Source organism: Juglans microcarpa x Juglans regia, chromosome 2S, assembly GCF_004785595.1.
Source record: "Juglans microcarpa x Juglans regia isolate MS1-56 chromosome 2S, Jm3101_v1.0, whole genome shotgun sequence".
Classification (NCBI taxonomy): domain Eukaryota; kingdom Viridiplantae; phylum Streptophyta; class Magnoliopsida; order Fagales; family Juglandaceae; genus Juglans; species Juglans microcarpa x Juglans regia.
The window spans coordinates 28,339,206-28,364,030 of record NC_054597.1 but is presented as its reverse complement, the minus strand read 5'-3'; the positions used below and the strand labels follow the sequence as shown (position 1 = coordinate 28,364,030).

General features: G+C 41.8%; 1 pseudogene; it reads left to right on the top strand.

Moving 5' to 3' along the window:
- Positions 1-80: 80 nt before the first annotated feature.
- On the top strand, positions 81-4,295 carry LOC121253536 (annotated as a pseudogene).
- The last annotated feature ends 20,530 nt before the right edge of the window (positions 4,296-24,825 follow it).

The window sequence follows — 24,825 nt, the reverse complement described above, 5'->3', positions numbered from 1 at the left end:
GAAACTTGTCCAATCTCGAGGAACTAGAATTGGCCTATAATTCTAAGATGGTGCCAACGATGCATTCGGAGTTCGAAAGTTGAAGAAGTTGAAGTTTTTATGGATGGCTAGGACGAATTTGATCGGGGAAATCCCAAACACAATTGGAGAAATGGCAGCTCTAGAGCATTTGGATTTGTCACAAAATAACTTGACCGGTAAGATCCCTGATAGTTTGTTTATGCCAAAAAATCTAACGATTGTTTACCTTCACAAAAACAAATTGTCCGGAGAGATTCCTCGGGTGGTCGAGGCTTTGAACCTTGATGTCATTGATCTCTCGGAAAATATGTTGATAGGGACAGTTCCCGATGATTTTGGAAAGCTTAGAAATTTGACGGATCTGGCTTTGTTTCTCAATCAGTTATCTGGAAAAATCCCAGATAGCATTGGTCGTCTTTCGATGCTGATACATCTCAAGTTATTTAACGACAATTTTTTAGGGAGTTTGCCTCCAGAACTAGGGAGGTATTCTATGTTGGAAAGGCTTTGGCTTTCAACCAACAGGCTTACAGGCTAGTTGCTAGAACACTTATGTTACAATGGGAAGTTGGTGGAAGTGGTAGCTTATGAAAACCAGCTCATTGGAGAATTGCCCAAGTCACTTGGAACTTGCAGTAGTTTGGAATTAGTCAAGATATACAGAAATAAGTTTTCTGGAAATATTCCAAGTGGTATTTGGACATCATCGAATCTAAAAATGTTGATGCTAAGTGATAATTCTTTTACAGGCGAGCTTCCTGAGAGATTGGCATGGAATCTTTCACGATTAGAGATGAATAACAACAGGTTTTCGGGTAAAATTCCACAAGGACTGTCTTACTGGAGGAATTTATTGGTTCTCATGGCTAGTAATAACCATTTCAACGGCATGATTCCTCGAGGTCTTTCTCGTTTGACAATTCTTTTGCTTGATCGAAACCAACTTTCGGGCTCCCTTTCATCAGATATTAATTCATGGAAATCGCTGACTACTCTAAACCTCAGCCAAAATGCAATCTCTAGACAAATTCCAGAGGAACTTGGTTCCTTACCAGTCCTTACTGAATTAGACTTGTCAGAAAACCAGTTGTCTGGCCTAATTCCATCAAAACTTGGCCTCTTGAAGCTCACTTCACTCAATCTGTCTTCAAATCATCTGATTGGAAGCATCCCAAGTGAATTCAAGAATGATGCATATTCCTACAGCTTCTTGAACAATCCTGGTCTATGTGCTAATAGACCATCTCGATCCCTTAACCTCAAGAACTGCAGTTCCCGCCGCCAAAAGTTGAGCAAAAATTTTGTTTGGATCATATGTTTGGTGTTAGCAATTCTTCTAGGTTTATTTATTTCATTCTTTGTGATCATAAATTATAAAAAGATAAAGCATGCATTGCATTTGACATGGAAGCTCATCTCATTCTAGAAGCTGAATTTCATAGAATCAAACATTTTGTCAGGATTGACAAAAAATAACGTGATTGGTTCTGGTGGATCAGGTCAAGTATATCGTGTTGTTGTTCATCATTTAGGTGATATTGTTGTTGTGAAGAAGATTTGGAATAACAGAAAGCTAGAACAAAAGCTTGAAAAAGAATTTCTGGTAGAAGTCAAAATACTTAGTTCAATTCGACATACTAACATAGCGAAGTTTCCCTGCTGTATCTCCAATGATAATACAAAAATTCTTGTCTACACGTATTTGGATAACCATAGCCTGGATCGCTAGCTGCATAGGAAAAGTAGAGCAACAACCTTTTTAAGTTCAGTCAGTCATGTTGTCTTGGATTGGCCTAAGAGGTTGCATATAGCAGTTGGAGCTGCCCAGGAGCTCTCCTATATGCACCATGACTACTCACTACCCATTGTTCATGGAGATGTGATGTCAAGCAACATCCTTTTATATCTCAATTTTAACGCAAAAATAGCTAATTTTGGTCTAGTTAAGATGTTGGTCAAGGAGGAAGAACTGGCTACAATGTCAGCCGTGGCTGGCTCTTTTGGCTACATAGCTCCAGGTGTGTGACAATATAGATTTCCAAGTTTTCTTTTATTGATTATGGTTTTCCTTTTTTTCCATCACCAGAAGTTTGGCTTAGTTTGTGTTGTTGAATTGAAATGTAAAGTATGCTCGCACAACAAGAATTAATGAGAAGATTGATGTTTACAGCTTCAAGGTTATCCTTTTGGAACTAACAACCGGAAGGAAAGCCAATGATCGCGATGAACATACATCCCTAGCCGAATGGGCATTATGACACATTCAAGATGGAAAACCAATAGTTGATGCCTTGGATGAGGAGGTCAAGGAACCTTGTCACTTGAATGAAATATGTCATGTTTTTAAATTTGGACTCTATTGTATTGGCACACAGCCTTTTACCAGACTATCCATGAAAAAGGTTCTCAAAGTTTTGCTCCAATGCAGCTAGCCAGTCAGAAATGGAGAGAAGAAGGCGGCAACTGAAATGTTTTTCCCATCCTAAGGAATTCAAAGCCAAATGAGGATGTTGAGCACTGTTTAAGGATAATAAAAGACTAGGTCCTCTATGGTTTAGGGCTGAGCACCGACCAAGTCGGAGTCTATATGCCGATTCTTCGACTCTGAGATGTTCATCCTCCGCTCCGACTCTGAATTGTCAGAGTGGAGTCGGATTTTGGGCTTCTCTCTCTTTTTTTTTTTTTTTTTTTTTTTTTTTAATTTTTTTTTATTGTTTTCAACTTCATTTTTGGCACACTTTTTTAAAAAGAATTTTTTGTGTGAGCTTTTCAATTTAATTTTTTTCAAAAATTACAATCTAAAGTAAATAATTCACTTTTGCTTCAATTTTATTAAAAACATAAAAAAATAAAAACAAGTAACATATTAACATGCTTCAAAAAATAAAAATAAAAAATAAAAAAGGACTAATAACTACAATAAACATCCACTCTCATCATCCATCATCCACATCCAACTAATCACTACAATAAACATCCACACCCATCATCCATCAACCACATCTAAAATCATCCAGAAGACCACACCCATCATCCACATCAATCATAATAATATTTTCTTTCAACGACTACAACTGCCATTTTCTAAGTTCCAATTCTGAGAAAAAAAGAAACCCAATATTTTCTAAGTGCCAACAGAATTAAATGTTTCCAACAACAAATATAATTGCCTAACAAGGCAAGAAATGAACCAAAATACTTTAAATGTTCCAAGTGCCACACTGCCATTCCAACTTTCAAGTTGTGTCTGAAAAAAAATATGAAAAGATTTTAATTAGAAAAATATTTTTGGACCTATATAATATATCAATACAGGAAAATCAAAAGATGATGTATACTAGCTAGCCAAAAGTTTCATGCAATTTTATTTCTCAAAAAATTAAACCAATCTAACTCGTTTGAGGTCTCATGTGTCCTTTGGACCTTTGGCCCTTTGGTCTAAAGCCAATAATAATAGTGCAACACAGTTGTCAACAACATATCTAACATGAGCAATATATAACTAAACAACAGGTTAAGAACATCACAACCTCAATCATAGTGCTATTGCCATGTAAGTAACTCAAACCTCAATCATCTTCATGAAGTAAGCTCGCCATGATGGCTAATTTTACATTAAGATGTTAAAGTATAGAAGGTTAGTATCACAAAATGTCAAAATCAACACATATAACAACTAAAAAAATCTCTAAATACTTTACCCGAGTCTAACTTTTAGCTCTCTGCATCATCAATGGTATCTGAATAATTTTGACTCAAGCATATAGGAGTGGATTTCAACCAGTTTTGCGTGCACACAAGAGCCTTTACAGTTCTAGGAGCCGAAGAACTCCTAAACAGATCTAGGACATGGCCTCCTGTGCTAAATGTAAACACAAATGCTACAGTAGTGATCAGAATGACCAAGATATTTCTTGTCATTAGAGCAAGAATCAGATAATTGGTGGAGTTGACCTTCCACCAAAGATGTTGATCAAGGAGGGAGAACTGGCTACAATGTCAATCGTGGCTGGTTCTTTTGGCTCCATAGCTTCAGGTGTGAGACAATATAAATTTTCAAGTTTCCTTTTATTGATGATGTTTCCTCTTTTTCCATCACCAGAAGTTTGGCTTAGTTTGTGTTGTTTAATTGAAATGTAGAGTATGCTCGCATGACAAGAGTTAATGTAAAGATCGATGTTTACGACTTTAGGGTTATCCTTCTGGAACTTACAACTGAAAGGAAAGCCAATGATGGTGATGAACACACATCCCTAGCCGAATGGGGATTGTGACACATTCAAGATGGAAAACCTATAAGTGATGCCTTGGATGGGGAGGTTAAGAAGCCCTCTCACTTGAATGAAATGTGTCATGTTTTTAGACTTGAACTCTATTGTACTAGCACACAGCCTTCTACTAGACCATCCATGAAAAAGGTTCTTAAGGTTTTGCTCCAATGCAGCCAGCCAGTTAGAAATGGAGAGAAGAATGCAGCAACTGAGATGTTTCTTCCTTCTTAAGGAATTCAAAGCCAAATGAAGATGTTGAGCAATGTTCAGGAGATGTGAAGTTGAAGCTGCCCAGGGGCTCTCCTATATGTACCATGTTGCTCACTACCCATTGTTCATCGAGATGTGAATTCAAGCAACATCCTTTTAGATCTCTATTTCAATGCACGAATAGCTGATTTTGGTCTAGCAAAGATATTGGTCAAGGAGGGAGAACTGGCTACAATGTTAGCAGTGGCTGGGTCTTTTAGCTACATAGCTACAGGTGTGTAATTATATAAATTTTCAAGTTTCCTTTTATTGATGATGTTTTCCTCTTTTTCCATCACCAGAAGTTTGGCTTAGCTTTATATTGTTGAATTGGAATGCAAAGTATGCTTGGACGGGCATAATTAATGAGAAGATCATTGTATGCAATTTTTGGATTATCCTTTTGGAACTGACAACCAAGAAGGAAAGTCAATGATGGTGATGAATACACATCCCTAGACAAATGGGCATTGTGACACATTCAAGATGGAAAACCTATAGGTGATGCCTCGGATGAAGAGGTCAAGAAGCCTTGTCACTTAAATGAAATGTGTCATGTTTTCAAACTTGACTCTAATGTACTGGCAGTCAGAAATGGAGAGAATATTGTGGCAAAAGAGATGCATTTTGTAATACCCAGAGCCCAAGCCTACGACCCAAGCTCAGGAAGAGCCCCGCCCAAAAGGCCCACATGATGTCGTTTTCAGGAAAAACTCCTTTTCCTTTCAGTTTCTTCTTCCTCGAACCCATGCTCCATCCGGACGATTTGTTTTCCCCCCGAATTCTTCTCCTCACGTTAGTTGCTCCCCCATTTCTTTTTCCATGAATCCCACTTTTCACCCACGCCCCTTCAATTTAATTTTCTTTTCTTCACCCTCAAATTATCTTCTAACCAACCGCTCTCTCTCTCTCACCTCTATTTCTTCCTCTTGGTCTCTCTCTTAATTTTATTTTCACCTCCTTGTCTACTCTCCTCAATCGACAACCATGAGAACCACCCTGCTTTTGCACGATAGAAGCTACCGGGCCAAATGACTTAAGCCTCTGCCTTACACCACCGTAGACCCACTCTACCCCAATACCGCTTAACACCAACCCGCAAGCCTCCACCCACAACACTACCCCTGCATGCACCAACAACCCTCTAGTCCACACTAGCAATCATCCCACACACAACAGATCGTGGAAACCACCTTGCGACAACACCACCTTTGTTGGAATAGACCAACTAAAAGCCTCTGTTTTGTGCAACTCAGAACATATCCATCTCAGCCATGATCGTAGCACACTTAGAGAACTGATGTGAAGCCAACTACCGCTTAGTCGTAGGCCACCCATCGTTCAACACCCAATCAACAAACCATGTTGGAAACCAACAACAAGCACTTCACGACCACCGCCCCTTTAGTTTGCACGTTTCTTCCCCACATCACCACAACCAGAACTCCTACACATAGAAAACCATGCAACCGCATGCAGCTGCCATGCCATAGCTTCGCCATCAGTACCAAAGCAAAGGAACGCCACCTCATGCCACTCACACCCACAATCTTCCAGTGCATGCACTACCACCAAGCAAGCCTCTCCCACATTCCCTCAGTTCCAGCCACCACTTCGCATTGGGAGCTCCACATTGCCACCACCTTGCACTGTGAAACCCAAGCCACCATCGCACGCCAAGAGGCCTTTGTTTTCCCTTGCCAAAAACAGAGCAGCTCCCCCATCAAGGTGCTTAAGCCACCACTCTTTCTCGTTCTCTCTCTCTGAACTCCACCACGTGCCAGGGAGGAGGCCACTGTGATTTCATCTCTGCTAGCCGTTGGATTTCCATTGCTTAGTGCCTGGTTTCCTCTAGGTGAGCATCTGCTGCATAATCTTTTTCTCTCATGTGTTGGCTTTTAGATGAGGACACTTAACAGTAGTGCTAGTGTGTGAAATTACCTCAAGACCATATCTGATGGGTTTGGATGTTCACGTGCTTTGGGCTTGATTTTGTGAGTTTCTAGTGAGCTCAATTTTATGAGGAAGTTGATTTCTTAGGCGGTCTTGGGTTTAATTATTTATAGAAATTAGTATGCTATTTTGTTTTGGGTTATGGGCTCAGAGGTTTACAGGCCATGGGTGGATATCATGAATTTAATATGTATAGTTTGGTATCAAGATCACGTGCTTGCATAATAATATTCTAAGACCAATTTACGAGTAATATGATCTTAGGATTTAATCGTGTAATTGTTTGGAGAAAATTATGTGAAAATCAAAGTAATTGGAGGAAATGGTATTTCAGTGTTTGAGGATTTTAGATGTTAAAGGAAAATAGATTCTTTCATTCTCTAGCTTTAATTATGAAATATACGTACAATTGGAAATTCACAAAAGTTATGCAACTATTTTATAGGTAACGATTGATATTCATTTAGCACAATTGTGAGAGAATTCAGAAAAGTTAAAAAGTATAGGTACGCGGGGATCTTATGCTATACTTTACATAAAAAAAAATGAACTGGTGTTGATTTTATGAAAAATATGCATGATATGTTTTGAAAATAAATGTGAAAATAACCTCAATTATGTGTTCCGCATTACTCATGAAATCTATATAAAAGAGAAAGTGTTTTATGACATGATTGGTGTAAACATGAGAAATATTTTGACATGCTATTTCTGAAATCTGCAAAAGAGTGAATATGAAATTTGTGAATTTTGTACATGTTATATGAAGATGCTCTAAATCTGTTTTGTTTATGTGAAAATGAAAAGAAAATGTTTAGGTTTCTATTTGATATGGTATGACATCTGAAAAATTTTTGGCATGACTTTCTGATCCTGTTTCTGGTTCTGATAAGATGGCTCTAATTTGTTATATGGTTTATACCAACATCTCTGATATGAGTGCATCCACTTTGGAAACAAAGTAGTTTTCTGCATGTGCTTTTCTGTATGCATACTTGGGGCTCTGAGAATGAGTAAGGAAAAGACTCACATTTTGATACTACCTGGTTTAGCTACTAGGGATAAGACAACCCTACCACGGGGGTTAAACATGGTATATGATATGTTATGGTGATATGATATGATATGATGATATGATAAGATGAAAATATTCAGTTATGTTAAGCCAGAGGGTCTTTGAATATGAACTGTTCGAAATGTCGCTCTGATTTTTTGATAACACATTTTTGCGATCTCCATATTGAAACTGAAATGTTTTATTTTTGCATTCTAAGCTCTTTGAAAAGGCTCATGTTTACGTACTAGTATATATTTTCTGCTTACTAAGTTATTGATAACTCACCCCTTATCTCCACAATATTTTTCAGATAATTTGAATATTTCAGTTGAGGATCAAGACTAGGAGTATGAGTGAGATGATTTAAGCTTGGTGGATTAAGCCTAGAAGGTTGCTATTATTATCGGAAGGTTGATGTTTATTTTTGAAGTTTTGTAGTATGTTTAGATTATTTATATTGGATTAGTTGATTAGAAACAATGAGATCTATGTGTAATTGAGAAATTGAAGTTTATATATGCACTGTGAGATGTGAGATGTGAGTTTTAGTAATAACTTCACCATTCAATTCTTTTTAGTAACCATAGAGGATCTGATAAGGTATGAACCAATGACTAGGGGAATGAAAGGAATTGAGCCATAAAGCTGTTGGACTCACTCCCTAAAAAGGAATTGGTCTTTTGCCGACTTCGAATCCTTAGACTAAAGCTAAGGAATTCCACTAGGGCTGAATTCCATAATATTCTTTTTAGTAATAACTTCACCATTGTGTTTGCACTTTCATACTAAATTATCCCCTATTTCACTGTACTTTGTCGTTTCATTCCCGAATTTTTGAAAACTTTTTTGTTCTTCAACCCTTTTTTACTGTTTGCTTTACTCTATTTTTAATGAGTAATTTTTTAAATCCTTTGAAGCCCTTACACAACACAAAGGGTAAACATTATTACGTTTAATTAAAATGACAAATACAAAAATTGATATCCTAAATAATTCCCTCGTCACCCCAATATGTCACCATAAAAGCGTGGCCAAAACCATATATTCTTCACGCAAGGGATTATCACTTTTCTTAAACTGGCTTGCAAGGTCGACCACATGCTTAAGGATCCTATTGGCAGACTTACGAACTTAAAAGTAGTATTTCTTAGGTGCCAGGCAAACCACTTAACTGTAACAATTGAAGGAACTTAAAAGTAGTATTTCTTAGTAAACAAATGGAATGCTTGTGTGAGGGCAGTAATCCCCTAGAAATATGCTAGAAATTCGGAGGGTACTGTGAGGGGAGTAATCCCTTAGACCTGGGGTGGGCTGAACGAATTGGCCCAGGTCGCTTGGGTAGCATGGGCCAGATTGACCTAGAAGGCCCATAGTGGAAAGGGGTAGAAGATGCGCCTTGTGTGGGGACCGGTCAAAGGTATGGATCGCCCCTGATCACCCATGATCAAGGTCTTAGGGTCAAATCAAGGTGTCAGAAAGACACTGACACCCAGGAGTTGAAAGCAGCATAGGCAGAAGAGCCAACAACTGAAGAGTAGGGTGTCAAGGACCACCCCTTGTGCTCGGGTACTGATAGGTATGTTGTCCTGCCATTTAATGAAAGGCTGACACGGAACGCGACATGAGGGGATGTGGGCAACACCCCCACGACCCTGCTAACAGGTATGGATGACACCTCCTTGAATCCCATTTGCCAGAAGATCACATTGGCCAAGTATATAAATACCCCCTCACACCCCCTGGGGGTCTCTCTCTCTCTCTGATTTTGAATACTTTTCTCTTTCATTTACTTCGCCACCCTATATCAACAACTGACTTAGGCATCGGAGGTACCATGACACCTTGAGTTTGGAGTTTCCCAGGCCGTGAAACACGACTTCAACAGTGGCGTCGTCTGTGGGATCTTTTTCTTTCTTATAATAACGTGTCCTTCGCATGCAGGCAACGATGTGCTCTCAAGCCTCACGCCGTGAAGAAGAACAACTCGAAACAATGGAAGCAAGAGTCAACGGACAAGGTGAAATGATATGGAAGCTAATGGAGGAGGTGACGGCTCTCTGCTAGGAGAATGCCTCCCTACGGAGAACCAACGGGGAGTTGGAGAGAGGCGAGCATAGCCATCACTCCGTGTCCCATTGAGTCCCTGAAGTAGGGGTAGCTGAAGAAAAGTGGTGCAGAATGCACCTCCAGCTCCATGAACTCGGAGACAAATATGCCTGAAATGGCCAAACGGATGGGTTCGACAACCACAGTGGACCAGCTGTCATATATCGCTGAGGTTATGGCAGTTCCCCTTCCCCCAAGATTCAAAGTTCCTCAGATAGATGCATATGATGGGTCCAACGACCTGCTAGAACATCTGGAAACATTCAAAGCCCATATGACCCTACACGGATTCCTAGGATAAGTCGCGTGCAGGGCTTTTCCTCTCACTTTGAAGGGGACGACAAGAACATGGTTCGAGTCCCTACTGCCCAGTACCATTGACAGCTTCGCTGAGCTGGCCTGTCTCTTCCTGTCGCAGTTTGTGGCAAACAAGAAAATGAGGCGTCCCACAACCTATCTCTTGGTGGTGAAGCAACGAGATGATGAAAGTTTGAAGTCATACTTCTCTTGGTTCAATAGGGAGCACATGACAATAGATGACTAGGATGGAAAGATCACCATGGCGGCTCTGCTAGGGGGGCTCTAGCCTCGTATCCCTTTTATGACCAAAATCGTGCGAAAAAACCATTAAGGGAGTTCATGGACCGAGCCGACTGTTTCATCAATGCCGAAGACACACTTCGAGGGTTGGTGGCCGCTTGGAAGACCAAGTTTGATTAGGTAAACAAAAGAGCCATTGAGCATTGCAATAATGTGGGCCGGGAAGGTAACAAGAAGAAGGCATACGAGAAGCGCAAGGAAGAATAGTCTGCTTGCAGAAGGGTCGGACCATGCACACACTCCAGCATGGCCGTGGAGGTCGAAAGAAACCCAAGCCTGCAAAAAGAACAACAAGAAGATCTGGCCCACCCCTAATACTGCACCTACCACCACACTGACAACCACCGAATAGAAGATTGGTTTACTAGAAACCAGAAGATGGAGGAATTAAAAGCATTGCTAGACCAACGAGGTGACAAGCAGCATTCCCGACTACCCGATGGTCGCATGTGACAATGGAGAAGTGAAAGTCTAGCAAGGCAAAGGGCGAGAGGATGCCCTAGAGTAAGTCCACGCTGAAGAGGCCCGGCCAGAGGGAATGTGGTTGAAATCCACACAATCGTAGGAGGATACGCCAGGGAAGGGACCACCTTCTCGGTGTGGAGGGCCCACGCTAGAAGAGCCCGGTATGAAGAAGTGTTCACTACCAGCAAGGCGGTGTCGAGCTCCAAGAGCCACTCGAGGGGACGATCATAACCTTCTGTGAGAAGGATGAGGAGAGCATCCTCCACCCTCATGACGACGCCTTGGTAGTGACCTTACAGATTGGCAGCTACGCAATGAGAAGGGTTCTGATCAATAACGGCAGTTCTGCTGATATTCTATTTTGGGAAACCTTCATCCAAATGGGCATTACCCCTGATTAGCTATGCCCTAACCCAATGCCCCTTAAAGGCTTCACCGGAGACATAGTCCAACCAATTGGAGTCATCACCTTATCCATCCTGGCAGGGAAGAGAGCAGCTACCATGGTGGATTTCCTCATGGTGAAAGCATCCTTCTCCTACAATGCAATCCTAGGGTGACCAACACTAAACAACTTGAGGGCGGTGACCTCCACATTCCATTTGAAGATGAAATTTCCAACTCTCACGGGAGTGGGCGAGATCTGTTGTGGGCAATTTGTGAACAACCTGTGGGCATGAGAATGCTACGTGCGGGAGTTGAAGTAGGAGGCCAAAGAGTTCCGAGCTCTTGAAGGAGTTCTAAAGGCTACCAACTTGCCTCCACCCCGACCATGACGGAGCTGGATGAGCAAGTTAGTGATGAGCAGGCACTGCGGCAGGCAGAGCCCTATGAGCCCTATGAGCCCTTAGAGTTGGTGTTGGTGGACCCACAGAGACCCAAGCAAACTGTCCATGTGGGGACAAAATAGTAGGGCTGGGCTTCGACTCCAATGGAGTCGGAGTGCTCGTTTCTGACCTCCGACTCCGATAAGAGTCGGAGCCAAATTGGAGCTCCGACTCCGACTCCGAATTGGAGTCGGAGTCCGACTCCGATCGGAGGTCGGAGCTCCGACCTCCTATAGGAGCTCTGACATAAGATCGGAGCTCGACGTGCGCTCGACATGTCGCTCGAGCGAACCTCTTTGGAAGAGGTTCGCTCGACTTCTGCTTGAGCAAACCTCTCTGGAAGAGGTTCGCTCGACTTCCGCTCGACATGTCGATCGAGCCAATGTTCAATACAACGTGTGCTCGACTTGCGCTCGACACCTTGCTCGAGCGCAAGTGTACAGCAAAAAAAATTTCGGAGTCGGAATCGGAGTTTCTTGGAGCTCCGACTCCGACTCCGACTCCGACTCTGACTCCGAATAGATATTCGGAGCTACTCCGAATTCCGACTCTGAATTCCGATGACTTCGACGAAGTCGGAGTCGGAGTTGGAGAGGAAGTCAGACGGAGTCGGAATTTTCAGAATTTTGCACACCCCTACAAAATAGCCCTCAATCTAAGAAGATTCACAAAACTGCTTCTCGCCTAGCACCAAGACATGTTCGCCTGGAGCAATGAAGAAATAACTGGAACCGACAAAACAATCATTGAGCATCTCTTGAGTGTGAATCCTAAGGCTAAGAAGGTCAAGCAAAAGTGTCACAGACTCCTAGCTGTGGGGTTCATTAGGGAGGCTCACTACCTCGAATGGTTATCTAATGTGGTCTTGGTGTAGAAGGCGAGTGGGAAGTGGAGACTGTGTGTTGAGTTCATTCTCCTAAACAAGACCTGTCTGAAGGACAGCTTCCCCCTACCATGTATAGACATGATAGTGGACTGGGCGGTTGGGCACCCCCTGCACAATTTCATGGATGCATAATCGAGGTACAATCAGATCAGTATGAACCCAACTGACGAGGAAAAGACAACCTTCATCTCCGACTGGGGACTCTACTACTACAAAGCTATGTCGTGTAGTCTGAAGAATGTTGGCGCAACTTACCAATGACTGGTTAATCAAATGTTCAAGGAGCTGCTTGGACGGAACATGGAGGTATATGTAAATGATCTCTTGGTCAAAAGCAGGAAACTCGAGCAGCATATCGCTGACTGTTGGGAAACTTTCGCAATGCTAAGGAGATACCAAATGAAACTCAGCCCGCAAAAGTATGCCTTCGACTTCGAGTCGAAGAAGTTCTTGGGCTTCATGGTCTCGAAGCAAGGAATCTAGGCCAATCCAAAAAAGGTGGAGGCGATAGTGAGTATGCCCACACCGCGAACAATTCACGAGGTCCAGAGGCTGGCAGAGAGAGTAACGACCCTGAATTGGTTCTTCGCATGGTCAATCGACTGCTGCCTTCCTTTCTTAGAGGTACCATGAAAGGTGCAGGGTTGGAACGCTGAGTGAGATTGGGCATTAACGGAGCTGAATGAATACTTGGTCCACCCACCACTTCTTAGTTGGACCAAGTCAGGAGAAAGCTTGACTTTATACCTGGCGGTAACCTCGAATGTTGTGTCTGCTGTCCTAACCCACAACTAGGAATGGGAACAACGACCTGTCTACTGCATGAGCCAAGTGTTTCAAGCAGCCGAGTTCAGATACCCTCGAACAGAGATGCTGGCATTCGCATTGGTCATTGCCGCAAGGAGACTAAGGCCATACTTCCAAGCTCACCCGATGAAGGTGCTCATTGATGTTCCCCTCAGAAAAATGTCACAGAAACCTGATGTGTCTAGCCGAATGATTAACTGGGCGATTGAATTGAGTGAGTTCGACATTGAGTACCTCCCTTGCATGACAATCAAGGGGAAAGTGCTAGCAAATTTCTTAGACTTTCCAGAAGAGGTGCCTATTGCACACCAAGGCCAGCCTTAGCAGGTCTACGTCGACAGTTCATCCTACCGAGCTAGGGGGAAATGGGTGTAGGGGTGCACATCATCATAGAGCTCAGGGAGGAGGATGACTACGCAATCAAACTTTGCTTCAAAAGTACCAAAAATGAGGTTGAGTATGAGGCACTGCTGGTAGGAATGTCGGTAGCCAGGTCATTAGGAGCCATCGATATTGAGGTAAGAGTCCACTCGCAAGTGGTAGTCATTCAAGTAACGTGGAAGTTCGCCACAAAAAGGGAAAAAACTGAAGAAGTACCTCTAGAAGGTGGGGGAGGTGCGCGACCTTTTCAAGTATTTCCACATCTAGCAGATCCCAATGGGGAAGAACCACAAAACAGACCATTTGGCAAGGGCCACCTTAGGCCAGGAAGAGGCCCCACTTCCGGATATTGTAGCCTGAACGGTTGACACATCTGTTATCGGGATCAACATATCCGTCGTCCAGCCATCACCGTTGGAGTAGACCATTGATATCATAAAGTACCTTGATGAAGGCCTAGTCAAGAGCGACCAGGTAGATGCATAAAAGATTAGAAATAAAGCTGCACGTTTCACATTGTTAGAAGGAGTCTTGTATAGAAGAGGTTTCTCCGAGCCCCTCCTAAGGTGCATCTCGCCTGAGGAAACCCAGTATGTCTTAGCTGAGATACACTGTCCGCCAGAGTCACTCTCTTGGAAGGGCGTTGGCCTCCAGAGTCACGTGTGCAAGGTACTATTGGCCCCACTCCCTCTGAGATTCAAAGGACTTCGTGAAAAAATGCCCCAAGTGCCAAGAACATGCGCCCATCCCCTACTGTCCGTCGGAAGAGCTGACATCCATCATGCCCCCTTGGCCCTTCGCACAATGGGGGCTGGACCTTATCGGCCCATTTTCCATGGGTAAGGGAAGAGTGAAGTTTATAGTAGTAACAGTCTACTACTTCACAAAGTGGGTGGAAGTAGAAGCAGTGGTGACAATCATGGCCCAGGCCATCAGAAGATTCATTTGGAGATCCATAGTCTGTTAGTTCAGCATTCCTCAGAGCTTCATATCGGACAATGGCAGGCAATTCATTTGCTTGCATCACCAGGAGTGGTGTGCATAGCTCAACTTTAAAGCCAAGTACTCATCTTCGGGGCACCCGCAAGCTGATGGAAAAGTAGAGGCTACCAACAAGACATTGCTAAATATCCTGATGAAGAAGCTGGGGGATCAGAAGGGGTGAGGGGCCGAAGAGCTTCCCGATGTATTATGGGCCTACTGAACATCCGTCAAGATCCCCACAGGAGAAACACCTTCACACTTGTCTATGGGATCGAAGTTGTAATTTCAGTAGAGGTGGAATGCCCATGTATCGAGTTCAACACTTTAACCCAGACCGTAATAACGAGGGACTAAAAGAAAACCTGGACCTCCTAGAAGAAAGGCGAGAAGAAGCAACAAGGAGGATGGCGAATAACAAGTGGAAAGTTGAACGATGCTTTAAAAAATGAGTCCAACCTTTGGCCTTCAAGGTAGGAGACTTGGTCCTAGAGCAGATAGGAGTCGCCACCCAAGAAGAAGGAAAGCTTGGTCCCTAATGGGAAGGGCCTTTTGCGGTGGCAACCGGCATAAGATTGGGCTCTTATCGTCTGAAGGACCAGGAAGGTCGCGAATTGCCCTAACCATTGAATGCCGAGCACTTAAGAGAGTACTTTGTCTAAAGGCCACAGTCTTGCCCAACAATGTATCCAACGACTTATGAATGAGAAAACACATATTATTTCACCTCCATTTGCCTTTATCTAAAAGCCCTAATTATACAAGCCGAGTCTCTGAACTCTCCAAGCCCTACCCTGCCCACAGCCAATCCACAAGTCTCTTGACTTGCCGACCTTCGTGCTACAAGTTGAGTCTCTGGACTCACCACGATGCATTGTCTAGAGCCAGGGCCTCCTGAGCCCTGCCCCATCGACAGCCAGTTGGACACAAGTCTCTTGACTTGCCGACCTTCGTGCTACAAGCTGAGCCTTCGGACTCGCCACGATGCATTGGCTAGATCCAAGGTCTCCCGAGCCCTGCCCATTGATAGTCAAGTCCCTTGACTTGCCGACTTTCGTGCTACAAGAAGAGTATCTCAACTCACCACAATGCATGAGCTAGGGTTAGGGCCTTTCAAACCTTGTCCATCGATAGCCAGTCGGACACAAGTCCTTTGACTTGCCAACCTTCGTGCTACAAGCCGAGTCTCTGGACTTTCCACGATGCATTGGCTTGGGTCAGGGCCTCCCGAGCCTTGCTTCACCCACAACCAGTCACACACAAGTCCCTTGACTTGCTGACCTTTGTACTACAAGTCGAGTCTCTGGACGCACCATGATGTATTGGCTACAGCTAGGGCCTCTAGAGCCCTGCCCCATCGACTTCCAATTGGACACAAGTCCCTTGACTCGTTGATCTTCTTGCCACAAGTCGAGCCTCTTGACTCGCCACAATGCATGGGCTAGGGTTAGGGCCTCTCGAACATTGACCATCGATAGCCAGCCAGATACAAGTCCCTTAACTTGCCAACCGTAGTGCTACAAGCCGAGTCTCTGGACTCTCCATGATTCATTGGCTAGTGTCAGGGCCTCCCGAGCCTTGCCCAGCTCACAACCAGTGGCACACAAGTCCCTTGACTTGCTGATGTGCTTGGGGGGAGCCCGGCTTGGGCCTCCGGTGGTGAGTAGGGATCAGAGGCTTTGGGGGAGATGGGGAATCCATCTCCCTGACTGAAGGCATGGCAGGAGCAGCTTCCTATTTGGCAAGAGTATCTTCGAAGGAGCGCAGGGACTCGACCGTCAGGAAGGCTCTAAGGGGAGCAGGATGCATGAAGGCATTGAGAAACATAGCATTCAGGACGAGGTCGTCCTCCTTATCCTCACCGTCACCAAAAGCGGCTATCGGCAGTGGGACCACAGGCAGCGTGAATGAAGGGCGAACGACATTGATGGCCAAGACATGGCGGGAAGAGTTGGATGAGCCTTGATGGAAGGTGCCGGCCGGAGCTTGGGAAAAGGTGTTGCCTAAAGTACTTCGAGCAGACCCTGTTGGTGCCGGGCAAAATGAGTTGTGAGAGGTACTGCGAGGGGTGCTCGACAGAGCTGGTAGGGAAGCAGTGTTGAACTCGTTGAATGGAGATCCCGATGGAGGTCGACGTGATGAACTGGTTGAGGCCCCATGAGAGGAGCCCTAGACCCAGGGGTGACCCCGGCATCGGTTTGAAGTTGTTTGCCCCGATTGTAAACCACACCAAGGGAAGGCTGGCACTTCCTCCCAAGAGAAGAGAGGGGAAACTCTCGACCGAGCACTAAGGATCGGTTGAGAAGGAGCAGGTGCTGCCTGATGTTAACCTATGTCAATAGCGTGTCTATCTCAGACGCAACGTGGTGGACGGCCACCCAAGACAAAATAGTTGCGACTTTGAACTCCTCTCTTTAGGATAGTTTGATCGAGAGGGTTTGACTCTACAGTACATTTGCCCAAACAGCCTAAACGGGAAATTTCTGATAAACTTCCTCTCTCTAGGGATACTCCCAGGCCAAGCTAGAGATGAAGAAGAAGTGCCGTTGCCATTCCTTGATGGAAGAAAAATGCCTCTCCTGAGAGACGAAGCGCTTCTCTGCGGCTCAAGCTTGAAAACTGCACAAGCTCCCATTGAGGCGCAAAATCCTGTAGACTAATAAGAACTCCCAAGCAGTCAAGTCAGGATACTCATTTGAAACCTTGCTTAACACTTGCTGAAAAGATTATGCAACTCGCCACCATAATTCGTAAGGCATTGGGTGGAGTTACGCGGGAGCCAACTTCAAGAAGTAGAGGATGTCCCAGATGGGGTGGCAAAACGGCAGCCGCAACCTGTTAGAGAACATCAATGGGAAGAGGACCACTACGCCGAGAACACAGTGGCCAAGAATCCTCATAACCAGAATGGCGTACAACCTTCACCACGCACGGAGGTTGTCGCCTATTACGATCGACTCCCAGTTCCTCCAAGTGAAAGAGAGGATGCGACCTTCGATTTTGCTAGGTGTAGCCATGGCAAGACACACGAAGAGAATATGGGAGTATGGAAGAGAAAGAAGAGAAAGAGTCTTTAAGGAAAGCTTGAAGAAGAAAAAACAAGAGGATTTTGGGAATGTAGAGGCAAAAATAGGAGGAACGAAGGGGGAACAAGGTTTAAACAGGGGAGTGGGTGATAATTGGTGTTCGGTTGGCAATGAAGCGAACACGAGTCAGGAATCGAAGGGACGTGACTGTTTTGTGTATAAGGTGACGTGATGACACAACAACCATCAGTTGGGCGCGTGGTCGAGACGGCCCCATCTCGGGCATTCCACGCGGGTGGGAAACTCGCCAATGGGACAACCTTGAGTAGAAGAACGGAAGTAATCGCACCCAATCCACATAGAGCAGCCAAAAAGATCATTTCGAGTGACCCAAACCATCGTGTTCCCAGAAAAGTCGAATATGTGGGAGACACGCATGTGGATGCCGTACTCCCACCCCGACTCCACATGTGGACAGGGAGCTGCAGTTACGCCACCAAGGCTTTAATACGACAAAATGTGGGGAGTCACAACTCATTTTTTTCTTTTCAATTCCTACCCTACAAATATGCTAGGAATTTGTGGGGTACTGTGAGGGGAATAATCCCTTAGACCTAGGGTGGGCCGAATGAACTTGCCCAGGTCGCTTGGGTAGCATGGGCCAAGCCGACCCAGAAGGCCTATAGTGGGAAGGGGTAAAAGACGTGCCTTGTGTGAGGACTGGTCAAAGGTATGGATCGCCCCTGACCACCCATGATCAAGGCATCGGGGTCAAATCAAGGTGTCAAGAAGGACAATGACACCCAGGCTCTGAAAGCAGCACAGATGGAAACACTAACAACTCAAGAGCAGGGTGTCAGGGACAACTCCATGTGCTCTGGTACTGATGGCAGGCTCGCCTGACCATGGCCGCGATGCATTAAATGGAAGACAATGCCAAGCATGGCGCGGCCTGGACTAAGGTGTCAGTGGTCGCCACAATCAGGCATGGGATCCTGCCACCTGACGAAAGGCTAACAAAGAATGCGATAGGGGGATGCAGGCAACACCCCCACAACCCGGTTGATAGGTACAGATGACACCTCCTCGAATCCCATTTGCTAGAAGATCACATTGGCCAGGTATATAAATACCCCCTCACACCCTCCGGGGGCTCTCTCTCTGTGATTTTGAATACTTTTCTCTTTCACTTGCTTGGCCACCCTATCCCAACAACTAACTTAGGCATCGGAGGTACCACGACGCCCTGTGCCCCCCCATTTTCTATCTCAACAGGATCTAGACTGAGCTCAATAGCGTGGAGTTGCCCAGGCTATGAAAGACGACATCAACAACTTGTATACTATCTTAATTCTTAACTCCAATTAGAAGTAACTTTTTTGGGCATTTGACTTATTTATTGTCTCCTTCTTACATGTAATGCTACATACAAGCCTGAACATGCTAGCCCTTTAAAAATAATGGAGCCCACCCGATAGCAAAATTTTCTGTTATCCATCCTAAACTTCTTTTGGATGTTATTATGATAAAATTTTTTTCTCATCAACCATTATTTACTGCCCCACACCTCCCACCCCACATCCTATGAAAAATATCCCCACACCCTATAAAAAAAACTACTATATATGTGGGGTGTGAAAGTGAATAGTGGCTGATGCATAGAATTCCTCTATTATGATTGACTTTCTGTTTTCTTTTTTTATGCTCCATGGTAACAGTACTTATTACAAGAACAAATTTTTTTTTCGAAGATTTAGGTTGGGTTTGGATAGTGAGGTATTCTGTGAATAGTAGTGAAAAAATAATGAAAAGAACAAGTGTTTTTTCCAAAGATTTAGGTTGTGTTAGGATAGTGGGGTATTCTGTGAATAGTAGTGAAATAATAATGAAAAATAATGATAGAATATTGAATAGTAGTGAAAAATAAGTAAAAAATAACAATAAAATAATAAATAATATTGAGATATTTTCAAAATAACATCCAACTTAGGCCTTAATTGTTACCAGACAAATCAGGTACCCCTAAGAACACTCGGTGCCAATCAAAATAACATAAATGTTAAAAAACAAATGGCAAAGCCTAGATACCCAAAAATATAAAAAGAAAAAGCTCCATGAAAAAAGACCACCAAGTCAAATTGGTGGCAAGCAATTGCCCATTTGCAAAACCCCTACGGTCAAATTGCCAATGGTTTCACTATCATTAACATACCCACAAAGTTAAGAGGGTGGGAAGGGACAGGATGACGGAGGAAATTGCCCATAATTTCTTTATGTTTCCTACATTTTTTTTTTGGGGGGGGGGGATCTTATTTCTAGTTTCTCTACTCTTTGGTCCCTGTGGCCCCTCTTCGTCTCTGATGGGAACAAATATGACATACAGAACCAAAAACAATTTTGGCAATGGGCATAAATTCAAGTCAATATTCATTGGTGCACAGTATAAATGAAAAAGAAGACTATTCAGAAACTTCAAGCTGCATAACTAAAAGTGACGTTACTATCAGAAAGAGAGACAAGTTTAAACAAGTTGGTGTATATAAGATTTTCTTGCCTTAGTATAAAAGGAATTCTCAGTTTGGGTGGAACTGTATCACCAAAAAATGCAGCTTCTTCAGCCATCCTACGCAGAACCCTGCATACAATGTCCCCCAAATACATACCAAAAGCTATTTTCTCAAACATCTGCACACAACAATCAGGAAGGTGTAACAAATATTCAGTGAGCCAGTCAAATAAGCAGAGATTTATTTAAGGCATGATTAAGATTTCGCAAGAGTTGACTTGTTCTCTAGGGTTTAATCTCTCATCGTTTAGTGCTTGATCATATTCTATTAGTGGAAGGTGGGATGATCGAAAGTTACCCCACTCCATATTGATAACCTACAATATGGAAAAATGCAGTAAACACTGAGAACTACTCCTGAACAATTTTTTAAGTGAAACAAAAAATGTGATGGAAAAATGCAGGTAACAGTTTCACAAAATTGATAGCCAAAGTACACTAACCATCTCTCCTAATTTAGGAAGAAGACAATTCTCTAAGATTTGAGAGAAAATCTAATAATAAAGAATTGTTAGAATACTAATCTCTGGCCATTGTTGATCAAGTATGTGCAAGAACCGATTGTTTCTGAATTATGAACCCTCACAATTTCTATATGGAGAGTATTAAGTAGGAGTTTTCAACCTATTTTTTTACATTAATGAATGTGACTGATGGATAATCACATGCCTTTATATATCGATAGGCCAAGACCCTTATCCACAATTTTCTAAGTGTTGCTTCATTCCATCAAGGAATGTAATTGTTGGTTTTTAATAAGTAGTATCTTTATTTTTAATTACCCATAGTTTTTTATATAAACATAAAACTATTAAAATAAATATATATAATATATTTGAAAGGGTGTGGCACGTAAGCCACTTTTAAGTCTCCCACAAGGAGACGTGTTCTTTCACTCTCCCGCTTGGCTTACTTGATAGTCATTACAAATCATCTAGGTAACCAAAACCGAATATGGCCACAAATAAAACTACTTAAACCATTAACCTTTAGAAGAAAGATATGATACATGAATCATGGCGGTTATGTTATTATATTAACATTTCCTTCAATGTGTTACACTATATTAGTCTCTCTATATAAATTTCCATATGTGATATATCTCTTTATGAATAACTTCCTATAAGTCATTCTGGGTCTATACATCATACGTTAGGAGCAAATACTTTATGTGCACAAATAAAAATATTATCTTGACAACAACAAGTATTGTATACAATGAACAAATGAAACATAAAATGAGCTCATTAACCCAATGCTCTCTATATGTTTCAAAAACATTTTTATTGAGAGCCCTTTTGTCATGTGATCTACAATCATAAAGGATGTACTTGTATGCTCTATTGAGACTTCTTGTTCCATGACTCTCACTCTCTGATAGAAAGTACTATATACAATGAACAAATCAAAAGGATGTACTGTATACAAGTTCATTGAATACAAGTACTGTATACAATGAACAAATCAAACATAAAATGAGCTCATTAACCCCATGCTCTCTACATGTTTCAAAAACATTTTTATTTATAGTCCTTTTGTCATGGGATCTGCAATAATAAAGGATGTACTTGTATGCTCTATTGAGACTTCTTGTTCCTTAAATCTCTCTCTGACAGCGCTTTATGTCAATATGTTTACTTTTGCTACCAAATTATCACAGTAAATTCTTAAAGACTTAGATATTGAATCCCACAACTTGAAGCCCTGTGATAAAACTCCTCAACCATTTCACCTGTGAAGTTGCTTCAAAGCATGCTATAAACTCTACCTTCCAATGTTCTATTTCATGATTGCTTTGGTATATTCCTAACATTTCCACAACATATGCAATATTAGGTCTTATACAAACATGTGCATGCATTAAACTACCAAGAGCAGATGCATATGGAACGTTTTCTACTTCTTTATTTTCCAAAGCATTTTTTGGACATTGATTTAAACTGAATTTATCACACTTTAATATGGGTGTTGCATTGGGTGTACATTCATTCATTCTAAAATTTTCCAACAACTTTTCAATGTAGGCTTTATGAGAAAGTCCTAAAGTTCTTTTAGACCTATCTTGATGAATCTCTATGCCCAAAACAGAAGAGGATTCACCTAAATCCTTCATTTGAAAGCTTTGAAATATAAATTTTTTTTGTGTCATGTAGTAGAGCCAAATTATTAGTTCCAAGCAAAATATCATCATCATATAGGATTAGAAAAATAAACTTACTTCGACTAAATTTATGGTATATGCAGTTATCCACGATGTTCTCTATAAAACCAAATGAAGTAATAACATCGTAAAATTTTAAATACCATTGACGGGATGCTTGTTTTAATCCATAAATTAATTTCTTTAACTTGCAAACTAAATGATCACCTTTATCAGAATGAAACCCTTCAGGTTACTTCATATATACCTCTTCTTCAAGTGTCCCATTCAAAAAAGCTATTTTCACATCCATTTGACATAGCTCTAAATCAAAGTGAGCTACTAATGCCATGATCACTCTAAAAGAATCATTTTTAGAAACTAGAGAGAAAGTATCGGAGTAGTCAATACCTTCTCTTTGTGTAAATCCTTTAGCTACAAGTCTGGCTTTATATCTATCGATATTACCATTTGATTCTCTCTTGGTTTTATAAACCCATTTACAGCCAATGGCCTTAACTCCTTTAGGTAACTCGACAATCTCCCAAACTTGATTTTTAGCTATGGATTCCATTTCTTCTATCATAACATCATGCCAAAATTTTAAATTTTCTCCACTCATGGTATGTGAAAATGAGATGGGATCATCTTTACGTCCCACATCAAAGTCAGACTCTAGTAGGTACACATGGTAATCATCAGAAATAGCAGGCTTCCTTATTCTCGAGAATCTTCTTAATTCTACAGTTTCATTCATATTATGTGGATGTTGAACTATAGAGTCAAAGTTGGTATGTTCCTCATGAGGTGGTAGTGGTTCTTGAATTGATTGAGCTTCAAGGGTATTGGATTGATTTCCTTGAATGACAATCATTTCATTTTCATTCACGGATGTAATATCTGAATTCTGTGTTTCCTCCCACTCTATCTTTCGAGGAACATTACTCCCAGTTATTCCAAAACCCTCAATAAATTTTGCATTTCTGGCTTCTACAATTCTGGGTGTATGCGAGGGACAATAAAAGCTGGAGCCCTTCGAATTTTCTTCATAGCCAATCAAATAACCATTGACTTTCCTCAGATCCAATTTCTTTAGTTGTGGATTATAGACCCTAACTTCAACTTGACAACCCCATATGCACATATGCCTTAAACTAGGTTTCTATCATTTCCATAATTCAAATGGTGTTTTGAAAACAACCTTAGATGGAACCCTATTTAAGATATACGCTACAAGTTTTAAGGCCTCACTCCACAAAGATAAAGGAAGATTACAATTATTGAGCATAATTCTTACCATATCCATAAGGGTACGGTTTCACATTTTAGTAACACCATTTTGGTGAGGTGAATCTGGCAGTGTATACTGAGCAATAATGCCTTCTTCCTTGAGAAAATTTGCAAATGGACCCGGTCATTGCCCTAACTCTATATATCTACCATAATATTCTCCACCCCTGTTAGATCTTATGATCTTTATTTTCTTTTCTAATTGTCTCTCTACTTCCTTTTTATATATTTTGAAAGCATCTAGTGCTTAAGATTTATCAAAAAGGAGGTAAAGATACATAAATCATGAATAGCCATCAATAAATGAGATAAAATATCTCTTACCATTCAAACAAGGGGTACTAAATGGTTCACAGATGTCAGTGTGTATGATTCCAAGAATTTCCTCACTCATCTTGGCACCTTTATTGGTTTTGTTGGTTTGCTTACCCTTTATGGAATCCACACAAGTATCAAAATCTGATAAGTCTAAAGTCTTTAAGACTCCATCATTAACTAATCTTTTAATTCTCTCTATGGAGATATGTCTCAATCTTCTATGCCACAATATAGAAGAGGACTCACCAATAATATTACGTTTAGTGCCAACTTCATCATGCAGAGTAAATAGACTATTTTAAAAAAAAAACTAAATTTAATTTATACAAACCATTAATCAAGGTCCTAGAGCCTACAAATGTGGAGTTTTTAAATACAGAAACATTTGAATTTACAAAATTAAATTCAAATCCCAAAGGTACTAATCTAGATATAGAGACCAAGTTTCTAGAAAATGAAGGTACATGAAATGTGTTTTCAAGATCCAAAATATAACCATTATTTAAAATAAGTCTAAAAGTTCCTACAGCCTCGACATGTGAACGAATCCCAATTCCTGAGTAGATGCCTTGTTTACTTCCCATTGGTTTCCTTAGGCCGAGAAACCCCTGCATGATATTGACCACATGAATTGAAGTACCCGAATTAGTCCACCATGTATTATAATGAGAGTCTACAAAATTGGACTCATAGCATTCAAGAGAATTGATATTACCTTTCTTCTCAAGCCATGATTTATACTTTATGCATCTTTCTTTTTGTGCCATTTTTTCTTGCAGAAGAAGCATGTATCATTGTCTCTATAGCGTTTAAATGCCATTTTTCCATCCTTCTTCCACTTATTAACGCCGACACTTTTTCCTTTCTTCCATTGTCCCTTC